The sequence below is a fragment of the Cervus canadensis genome, chromosome 13 (assembly GCF_019320065.1).
Source record: "Cervus canadensis isolate Bull #8, Minnesota chromosome 13, ASM1932006v1, whole genome shotgun sequence".
Lineage (NCBI taxonomy): Eukaryota > Metazoa > Chordata > Mammalia > Artiodactyla > Cervidae > Cervus > Cervus canadensis.
This window is the reverse complement of record NC_057398.1, coordinates 50,459,749-50,468,993: the sequence shown is the minus strand read 5'-3', so window position 1 is coordinate 50,468,993 and position 9,245 is coordinate 50,459,749. Positions and strand designations below refer to the sequence as shown.

The window sequence follows — 9,245 nt, the reverse complement described above, 5'->3', positions numbered from 1 at the left end:
AACCCAGCAACGAAGTGACAGGCCTGGAGCTACTGCAGCTGATGAGGGCTGGGGCCGTCTGGGGTCTGAAGGCGGGGTGTGTTTCTCGCTCTCCCCATCCTTGGCAACCGCAGGGGGTGCTCCTGGCCCGCGTGGGTGCAGCAAAGACTGCCTGTTTGTAGCTTCCCCGGGGGCATCCGGCGCCAGATAAGCACCAAGGATGTGCAAGGCCTTTGGGATGGATCATCCGAGTGCTGTGTTCAGGTTCTCCAGGCCTTGACGCTGTGGGTTGGGGAAGGAGTGAGGTCTGCTTCAGAAACTTGCAGGCACCTGCAGCGCCGGCCTGCGGGAGCCGCCCTCTCTGTGGCCGGAGCACTTGAGCTCATTTCCTGTCTCAGTTCTCCCCTGGGCTGGGGAGCCGGGGGAGGCGGGGGAGGGGGCCACGCGGGGGAGGGGGGCGGCCCTGGCGCGTCCTTCCGCAGAGGATGGGTGTGCCCGGGGCGGGGCGGGACTGCGGGGGCAGGAGGTGCTGGAGGGGAGGGGGCATTGCTCGGGCAGTTCTGACCCTTTCGCTTCCCTTCGCGGAGGCGGTGGGTGGACGGAGGTCTGGGCAGACGGGCTCGTGGGGCTGTCAGAGGCGCTGGGGGCTGAAGTCCAGGCTGCCCAGGAAGAGTCAGAGGCCTGCGATTGACCGCCCAGCTTGGAGAAGAGAAATGTAAGGAGCTTTCTGGGTCCCTTGCTCTGGGGAAGGGACGTTGTTCTTTCTCTGGCATGTTCTTACAAACCAGAAAAAAGGAAGTTGAGCCCTAGCCAGAGACTCCAATTAGACCTGCAAACATGTCCCAAGGGGTCAGGGAACAGAGAGCTTCCGGGTAGAGACCACCTCCCGCCTGACATGGTCAAGCTGGTGTAACGCGAAGGAAAAAAGAGGAGTGAGTTTTTCTTTTCTGAGAACAAAGAAGATAAAGAGAACAGTGAACAGGCCTGATCACTCCTAGGTTTTACTTTCACTGTCGCTAATCTGTTGTCTATAACTGAGTTTGCTTTTCTGCCTCTTAGCTCTCTATAAGCGTCATTCTGCATCTATTATCCTTTGACTCTATGCTAATTACATCCTGTATCTGTTCTCATCTTTACCGCACTCTCTTCCTTGCTGTTTTTTTTTTTTCTCTCTCTCTTTTTGCATTATACAAAGAAAGCCCAGTACAACTCACAAAAGACAATGGACCCAACTACCGGGCTACCTGATGCCAGCCTCCGACTGTTTTTGAAACAATACAAGAATTATACAAGATCCTTATACCTTTGTTCCTCATCGCCAACCCAGAACTTGGAAGCCTCATCTATATAATCCCTTAGACTCCCCCTGGAAGAGGGACACAATTCTTGAGGCATGAGCCTGCTTCATCTTCCCTCCGCCGCCAGAAGATTAAAACCACCTTTCTATTTCCTCCAAACTCTGTCTCTGTGTTTTTTATCTGACTTCAGTGGGTAGAGAAGGCCAAGATTTTGGCGGCATCAAAGCCGGATGTCTCATCGAGGGGGCCCAGCTGAAAAGCTACGGTCACAGGGTGAGAGAGAGAGAGTGTGTGTGTGTGTGTGTGTGTGTCACGGAGGGGGTGTGTCTCCAAAATTACACACCTGCTCCCCGTGCTTTTTCCAGAAACACACAGGAACTGAATTCCAGGCACTGAAGAGCCACTCACTCTCCTTCATTCTGGTGGACGAGGTCTTCAGAGACCCCTGACACCCATCCCCCACCAGAAACAGGAGGGGTTTGTGTGGGATGATCCCTGAAGGGCTCCCACCTCTGACCCCCAAGACTGTGAATTGAACCCCCTGGATTGTGTGCAGAAAATGCAAGGAGGAGGAGGGAGCAAGCCAGACTCCAGGAGGGCTTGTTTAGGAGTGAGCCCTGTGCCTGCCCACAACTTCTAATTAGAGGCAGGGTACCGGATCTGCATTTTCATCAGCTCACATTGAAATCTGAAACATACCACACTGACCTTTATGAGATTCCCATAAACCACACCTTCCCATCCTCTGCTTCCCCTGGCCCCCCAGGTCTGTCCTGCTGTTTCCTGATTTCATTCAGGTCTCTGCACAGATGTCCCTCAGAGAGGTCTTTCCTGATCTCTTGATCTAACAGGTAAGTCATTTTGTAGTGTAGGTATGTTCATGCAGGCCTGCAGCCGCCACCCCTGCCCCTTCCTCTGAAAAGAAGGCATGTCCTGTTCTGGGGCATCCTGCTTGGGAATTTCCGTGCTAGGAACAAAACCTAAGGGCTTTCTTCTCCCAAATGAATTCTCTTCCTTTGGGCTTCTCAGGTGGTGTAATGGTAAAGAATCTGCCTCCCAATGAAGGAAATGCAGGAGACGCAGGTTCAATCCCTGGGTAGGAAAGATCCCCTGGAGGAGGAAATGGCAACCCACTCCAGTATTCTTGCCTGGAGAATCCCCTGGACAGAGAAGCCTGGCAGGCTACAGTCCATCGTGTCACAAAGAGTCGGACACAACTCAGCAACTGAGCACACATTCTCTTCCTTTGCCCTGCTTGCTGCCTCAAATGCTCAGGTGTTCTGCCTGAGACCCCAGGTGATTCCACACTGCAATTGACAGGTGTGGGTATACTGTCCTCAGGTAAATGCTCCGTGCAACAGTCAGGAAGGGGGAAATTCCTACCCCCCCACCACCACTCCTGGGTTCTTTTGGTTGCTCTAATAATTCAATTGACACAAGACAAATTTTTAAAAATTAATTCATATGCATGGAGGGCTCAGTGGTAAAGAATCTGCCTGCCAATCAGGAGAGCAGGAGACGCTGGTTCAATCCCCGGGTTGGGGAGATCCCTTGGAGGAAATGGCAACCCACTCCAGTATTCTTGCCAAAGAGCCTAGTAAGCAGAGTCTGACAAGACTGAGCACCTGAGCATGCATGCTCATAGAAATGGGACTCCCGAAATAACCAAAGCAGAATGTTTACATATCATTTTTAAACAAATAATTACTTGGGAAGATTTAACAAAGGAGCTTGTACTTGGGGTCGCAGACTAATGAAGTATCACAGTTTGTTCATACATCTTCCTTGGCCTTGGATTCCCTACCTATGGTGGTAAGAATGCTTTCTACCCTTCCTGTTCAGGGAAGATAACTTCACGTGGGGGATTTATTTCCCACTTTCAGGGGGAAATAAGGAGTCAGAGTGGGTTTTTTAATTATTTATCTATGTACTTACTTGGCTGTGTTGGGTCCTAGTTCTGGCGCGTGGAACCTGCTCTGAGTCACGTGGGATCTTTTGATGCTGTGCCCAGACAGACTCTCAAGTTGTGGCCGCGGACTCAGTAGTTGCTCCAAGGCATGTAGGTTTCCTGACCAGGGATCGAACCCGACTCCCCTGAAGCGAGGGGACTTCACTGGTAGCCCAGTGGTAAAGAATCTGCCTTGCAATTCAGGGGAGTCAGATTTGATTCCTGGTCAGAGAACCCACATGGCTTGGAGCAACTACCTAGCCCATGGCCACAACTAGAGAGGAGGGAACTTTGGACCCAGATGAGTACGGAAGGAAGACTGCAAGAACACACAGCGAGCAGCCAGCAGTCTAGGAGCCAAGGAGACAGATTCTCCTTCCCAGCCTGCTGACAACTTGATCTTGGACTTCGAAGCCTCCCGAACTATGAAATGACACTTTCAGCTGGTTAAGCGCCCCGCAGTCTGCAGCCCTTTGTTACAGCAGCCTGACAACCAATGCAGGGTGCTGGTCTCAGAGCCCAGGGGCTGGCTCTGCCCTCTCTGGCTGGTGCCTCCCACCACGCAGTCCACCCAGTCTGGGGGCGGGGGGGCGGTCTCCACAAGGGCACGTTTGTGGTGAAGCCTCAGGTCACCCTGGGCTTCTTGGCTCCCTTAACTCTTGTTCGAGCAACAGGAAATTCAGACCAGCTAGAGATCCCACGTGACTCAGCATGTGTTCCCAGCACCTGGTACACAGTAGGTGCTCAATAAGTGTCATAACTTCTGACAGTAAAACATCCTACACCTTGTACACAGTAGGTGCTCAATAAGTGTCAGAACTTCCTCCAGTAAAACACAAACATCCTACTTCAGGCAGCAGAGAAGGATAATTCAGCAAGCTGGGAAAGGTCCACTTGGAGGTGGGCAGTTTGATCTGGGGTTTTAAGTACCTGGACTGGGTGGCTGTCAGGAACTCCCCACTCTGGAGCCGGTATCTGCTGCTGGGTGACCTCAGACATCTCCCGCCTCCGCACTCTGGGATTCCATGTTTTTATAAAACGGGGAGTCTCAGTACCAGATGAGGGGCCCATGGTCTGGAGCTCTGCGCCTGTGGGAGGGGCTGGGCATCAGTGGAGAGGTCCCAGGGCCCCAAGCCCAAGACTTGCCATCAATGCTAGCACATAATAGGAAAGAGCAGACAGACACTACCCGGGGGGGGGGGGGGGGCGGAGAGACCCTGGAGGCAGCAGGTGACCGGCACACTGGGCCCAGGCTCAGGGGCGCTGGGGCTGGAGGTGAGTGGGAAGCTCTGGTCAGACAGCGTCTCCATCCGGCCACTTTCGCTCCCAGCTTGGCCTGCTGGTCACACTGAACACAGGCTGTGCTTCGGCCCCTATTTGAGCCACCTTTGTCACAGGTGAGATGAGGAGCAGGACTGCCTTAAGAAGTCAACTCCAGTCTTCTTGGGGGTCTGGGAGTCTGACAGTTGGGGGACCACCCCTCTTCATGGATGACTGGGCCACACAGCAAACCGTCCCTTCCCTGGATGAGGCTGACCCACGGAGGACCACCCACTGCTGGTGTGGCCTCTTGGGGGAGCTGTGGGTTGTGGGGCACAGACCTGGCTTCAGCCCCCACCCCTCCACTCACCCTCCATCACGGGCTGGAGTTAGGTGACTCCCAGATGGGCCCCTCAGAAGGAGCTGCAAGGACGGTGGTCAGCTGGTGGGATCAGCTTCAGCTCTTGAGTCATGGTCAAGGTCACCTTCCTCTCGGCCCCGTCAGCCAGTGACTAAGCCGGGTAGAGGCACCGTGGCCATTTCCACCCCACAGCCCCTCTAATGGGCCCTGGGAATCTGAGCATCCACTGGGCTGCTGAGACCGGAGGCAGTTTGCCAACCCCTCCTTCCAGCCCCGCTCGCTCCCCTTTTCTCTGCTGGTGTTGCTTCCTCATAAATCTTTTGCACCCCCAACTCTGGCTCAGCGCTGGCCTCCTGGAGACCCTCACCCGATGCACCTCGTCCACACCCTCTGTCTGCTTCCACCTCACGGGATAGTGCCTGAGCCTCGGTTTCACTGCTGGAGAGGGGTCGGATGACCTGACCTTCGCTCCCCACCAAGCCCCCAGCATCCAGCAGGCAGGTGGCAGGAGTAGTAAGGGGCTCCCTACTGCGGAGGCCTCGGCGTCCGCCCAACAAAAAGGCTGCCACTAGGAAATGATATACAGACTCTAAGGAGACCAGAGAGACTGGGCAGCCCACAAACAAGCAACAAAGTCTGTCAGTTCTCCCAGGCGCCCCCCTCCCGTCTCCCCTGCTGTGGAGCAAAAGAGGCTGCATGGGGTTCAGGGCACCCCCTTCTGATGTTTAGATCACCCTTCCTCAGTCACTGCCTGTGGTTTGGGGGCGCACACCTCTACCCCCGGGTGTAGAGAGCTCAGCCCGTCAGAGGCTGGCAGATGAATCCTGTGCCCCAAAGGAGCCAGGCCCTGAGCGGCGTCCATCACCACCCCCTGAAACCCCCAAACCTAAGAGCTCACGTGCCACAACTAGAGAAGGCCGCGTGCCCACAATTTCAGAAGCTGGCAGGCCACAGTGAAGACCCTGTGCAGCCAAAATTAACCTCCCACCTCGCCCCACAGAGGAGAGCAGACAGCCTGGGGCCCTCCCCCAGGCTGGTCTGGCTTTCTGCCTTAACACCCACTGCCCTGCATCCAAGAGGCTGCAAGTGCCTTGAGGGTCTCTCACATTTGTCCATATCCCTCCATCCCCGCTGGCAAGGGCCAGTGAGAGGTGGTGTCCACCTTGTGGGGAGCTTCCTTGAAAGGCCCTGGACCACAGAGATCGGCCTCCCCACCGTCCCCTCCGTGGGGTCCCAGGGCACTCCAGTCCCTCTTCCTTTCGGGTCTGCAGAATCCTTCCCTGTTTCCTAAATCCGTTCTCCAGGAAAATGCCCCCATGCTTTCCATTTTTTCCTCACATGACTGGACTTTGAATGCTCTCATCATTTTGGCCATTCACCCTGAATGTGTTGTGATTTGCTGCTGATGGCTTTCCAAAAGTGGGGTACACAGGGCTCAACACAGCCCCCCAGGAGTGGTCAGATCTGCTGGGTCCCCAAGGAAGACTGCACACACATTTTTGTGGACATACCTTGAGGTCATATTAGCTACCTTGGTCTTAAAGTAGCGTCTGCAGTCAGCATGTGTGGATTCACATCCCCTCTCAGTCAGTTTCACTTTGGATAAATTACTAATTTCTCTGTATCTCAGTTTTTCTTAACTGTGAACGGAGGACGGTAAACAGTACTTCCCAATCCCAAGGCGGAATTCAAGTGAAAGAAATAACAGGTGTCGACCGGCAGAGGGCGCTGCACACCCGCTCTCGACGGGCTTCACTGTTGAACGCGACCGCCAGGGGTGGCCCGAGCGCCGCCGCCCAGTTCCGTGCGACTGGGAGACCAGCTGGCCCTCACCTTCAGCAACGAGCTGGCCGCCGTGGGGGTGAAGGGAAGCTGGCTAAACCTACCCAAGAGACTGGCTGCTCCGTCCCTGGGCCTCACCTTGCCTTCCTGCAAGATGCTCAGTAGACCGTCCCAGAACAGGGTCTCCTTGATGGAGAACCCCCAGGAGTCACCAGGACAGGCTGTCCCAGGTAGGTAAATTAGAAGGATTTGGGAAATATCATTTGGGGAATAGGATGCAGAAACAAATATTTGAGTTTGACTTCTTCCCCTTGGCAATGAAATGGGGACAAAAACCCCTTTCTGGTCACAGTGGGGAAGGGTATCACAGCTCCCTTTCCTCTTAGTGGGGGAGGAAGCATTTTGATCAGGCCTAAATTAGAAAGTCCTGTTTCACAAATGTCTGCTAGGCCTTTGGCAGCCAAGGGAAGATCAGGAGTACATAGCTGTGATGGTTAATTTTACCTGTCGAGTAGACTGGGTTGTGGGGTGCCCAGAAGAGGTCAGATATTCTGAATGTGTCTGTATGATGTTTTTGAATGAGATTAGCATTTCAATCAGCAGACTGAGTAAAGCAGATCACTCTCCCCAATCTGGGTGGTCCTCACTCAATCAGCTGATGGCCTTAATAGAATAAAAATGTCCTCCAGCATGACTGCTTTCAAGTTGGGACATCAGCTTTAATTTTTTTTTTAATCTTTTGGGCACGCCAAGCAATATGTGGGATCATGGTGCCCTGATCAGGGATTGAACCCTCATCGCCTGTATTGGAAGCCCAGAGACAACCACTGGACCACCAGGGAAGTCCCTGGGACATCAGCATTTTCCTGTCTTCAGACTTGACCTGAAGCATCAGCTCTTCCTGAGTCTGGAGCCTGCCTGCCTTCAGACATGAATGGTTGTATCCAGCCTTGTCCACTGGAGCTTTGTTCTAAAATATCCACTGGATGCCTGAAACTGCAGGTAATACTGAAGGGGCCCTGTGTGTGACTATGTTTTTTCCTGTACATGCATACCTATAATAAAGCTTAGTTAATAAATTAGGAACAGTAAGAGATTAACAACTATAATAATAAAATAGAACAATCATAGGAACTTCTCTGGCGGTCCAGTGGTTAGGACTCCGTGCTTTCACCTCTGAGGGTACAGGTTCAACCTCTGGCCAGGGAACTAAGATCCCTGCAAGCCACACAGCATAGCCCCCCAAAATTTACAATTATAAAAATATATTCTGGACTTCCCTGGCAGCACAGTGGATAAGAAGCCACCTGCCAGTGCAGGGGACAGGAGTTCAATCCCTGGTCTGGGAAGATCCCACATGCTGGGGAGCAGCTGAGCCTGTGTGCCACAATTCCTGAAGACTGCACACTCTAGAGCCAGCAAGTTGCAACTACTGAGCCCACGAGAAGCCACAGCAATGAGAAGCCCATGCACCACAATAAGAGAGTAGCTGCTGCTCTCCACAACTAGACAAAGTCTGTGTGCAGCAGGGAAGATCCAGTGCAGCCAAAAACAAATAAATACAATTAAGCAGTGTGTAGTAGTAGTGTTAGTTGCTCAGTTGTGTCTGCCTTTTTGCGATCCCATGGACTGTAGTCCACCAGGCTCCTCTGTCCATGGGATTCTCTAGGCAAGAATACTGGAGTGGATTGTCATTCTCTTCTCCAGAGGATCTTCCCAACCCAGGATCAAGCCCAGGTCTTCTGTGTTGCAGGCAGATTCTTTACTGTTTGAGCTACAGGGAAGACCTTAAGCAGTATGTACATGTCAAAAAAATATGCATTATAATAAAAGTTAAGTAAATCTCTATCTCAAAATATTGTAGTGTACTCACCCTTCTTGTTATGATGTGAGATGATAAAAAGCCTTTGTGATGAGCTAGAGTGAGGTGAATGGCGTGGCATTAGGCTACCATTGACCTGATATGTCAGAAGAGAACCATCTGCTTTGATGATGATCTTGACAATCTTGGATCACCGAGCCATGATGATGTCAGTGGCTGAATAATGGGCAGTTCATGGTTGGGGATCCCAGGAGGGACAGAGCAAGAGGCCAGAGATTTCATCATACCACTCAGAGTGCTGCACAGCTTATGAATTGTTTCTGGAACTCCCATTTAATATTTTTGGACCCCACTTGACCCCACTTGCCCATAGGTAACTGAATTCGTGGAAAGTGAGACTGCCGATAAGGGGGGACTACTGTACCACAGGCCTGGGTCTCTAGCCTGTTAACTGCAGACTTGGAGACTGGCCAGCTTCTGTAATCACATAACCAATTCCACATGAATACATGGATATGATATCTGATATTCCTTGTGATATAAATGTGCATAGACACAGACCCCACTGGCACTGCTTCTCTAAGGAATTCTAATGCAGTATCCTAATCAGAAGAGCAACACAATATTCTCCTCCCTCCCACATTGGCAAAGACAAGTCCTTTGAGCATATGGAGGAATATTGTACAAGAGCAAATCTATTGAGTCAACGTTTCCTCTTTGGAGTGCGTCCTCGGGAACCGAACCAACTGTGTGGTGAGGGTGTCTTGTGAACATAAGGGTGTTCAGGAGGACATC

At 52.4% G+C, this 9,245-nt stretch overlaps 2 long non-coding RNA genes across 2 annotated transcripts in view; both read left to right on the top strand.

The window, feature by feature from the left end:
- Window positions 1–519: 519 nt before the first annotated feature.
- Window positions 520–1,436, top strand: LOC122452202. The gene is made up of 2 exons (XR_006272624.1): window positions 520–694; window positions 1,175–1,436. It is a non-coding gene; the product is annotated as an uncharacterized LOC122452202 (long non-coding RNA).
- A 5,266-nt stretch (window positions 1,437–6,702) lies between these two features.
- Window positions 6,703–9,245, top strand: part of LOC122452249 — a 29,388-nt gene continuing 26,845 nt past the window's right edge. Inside the window, exons 1-2 of the long non-coding RNA XR_006272637.1 lie at window positions 6,703–6,858; window positions 7,382–7,630. This is a non-coding gene — a long non-coding RNA (uncharacterized LOC122452249). The remainder of the gene's footprint in view (window positions 6,859–7,381; window positions 7,631–9,245) is intronic.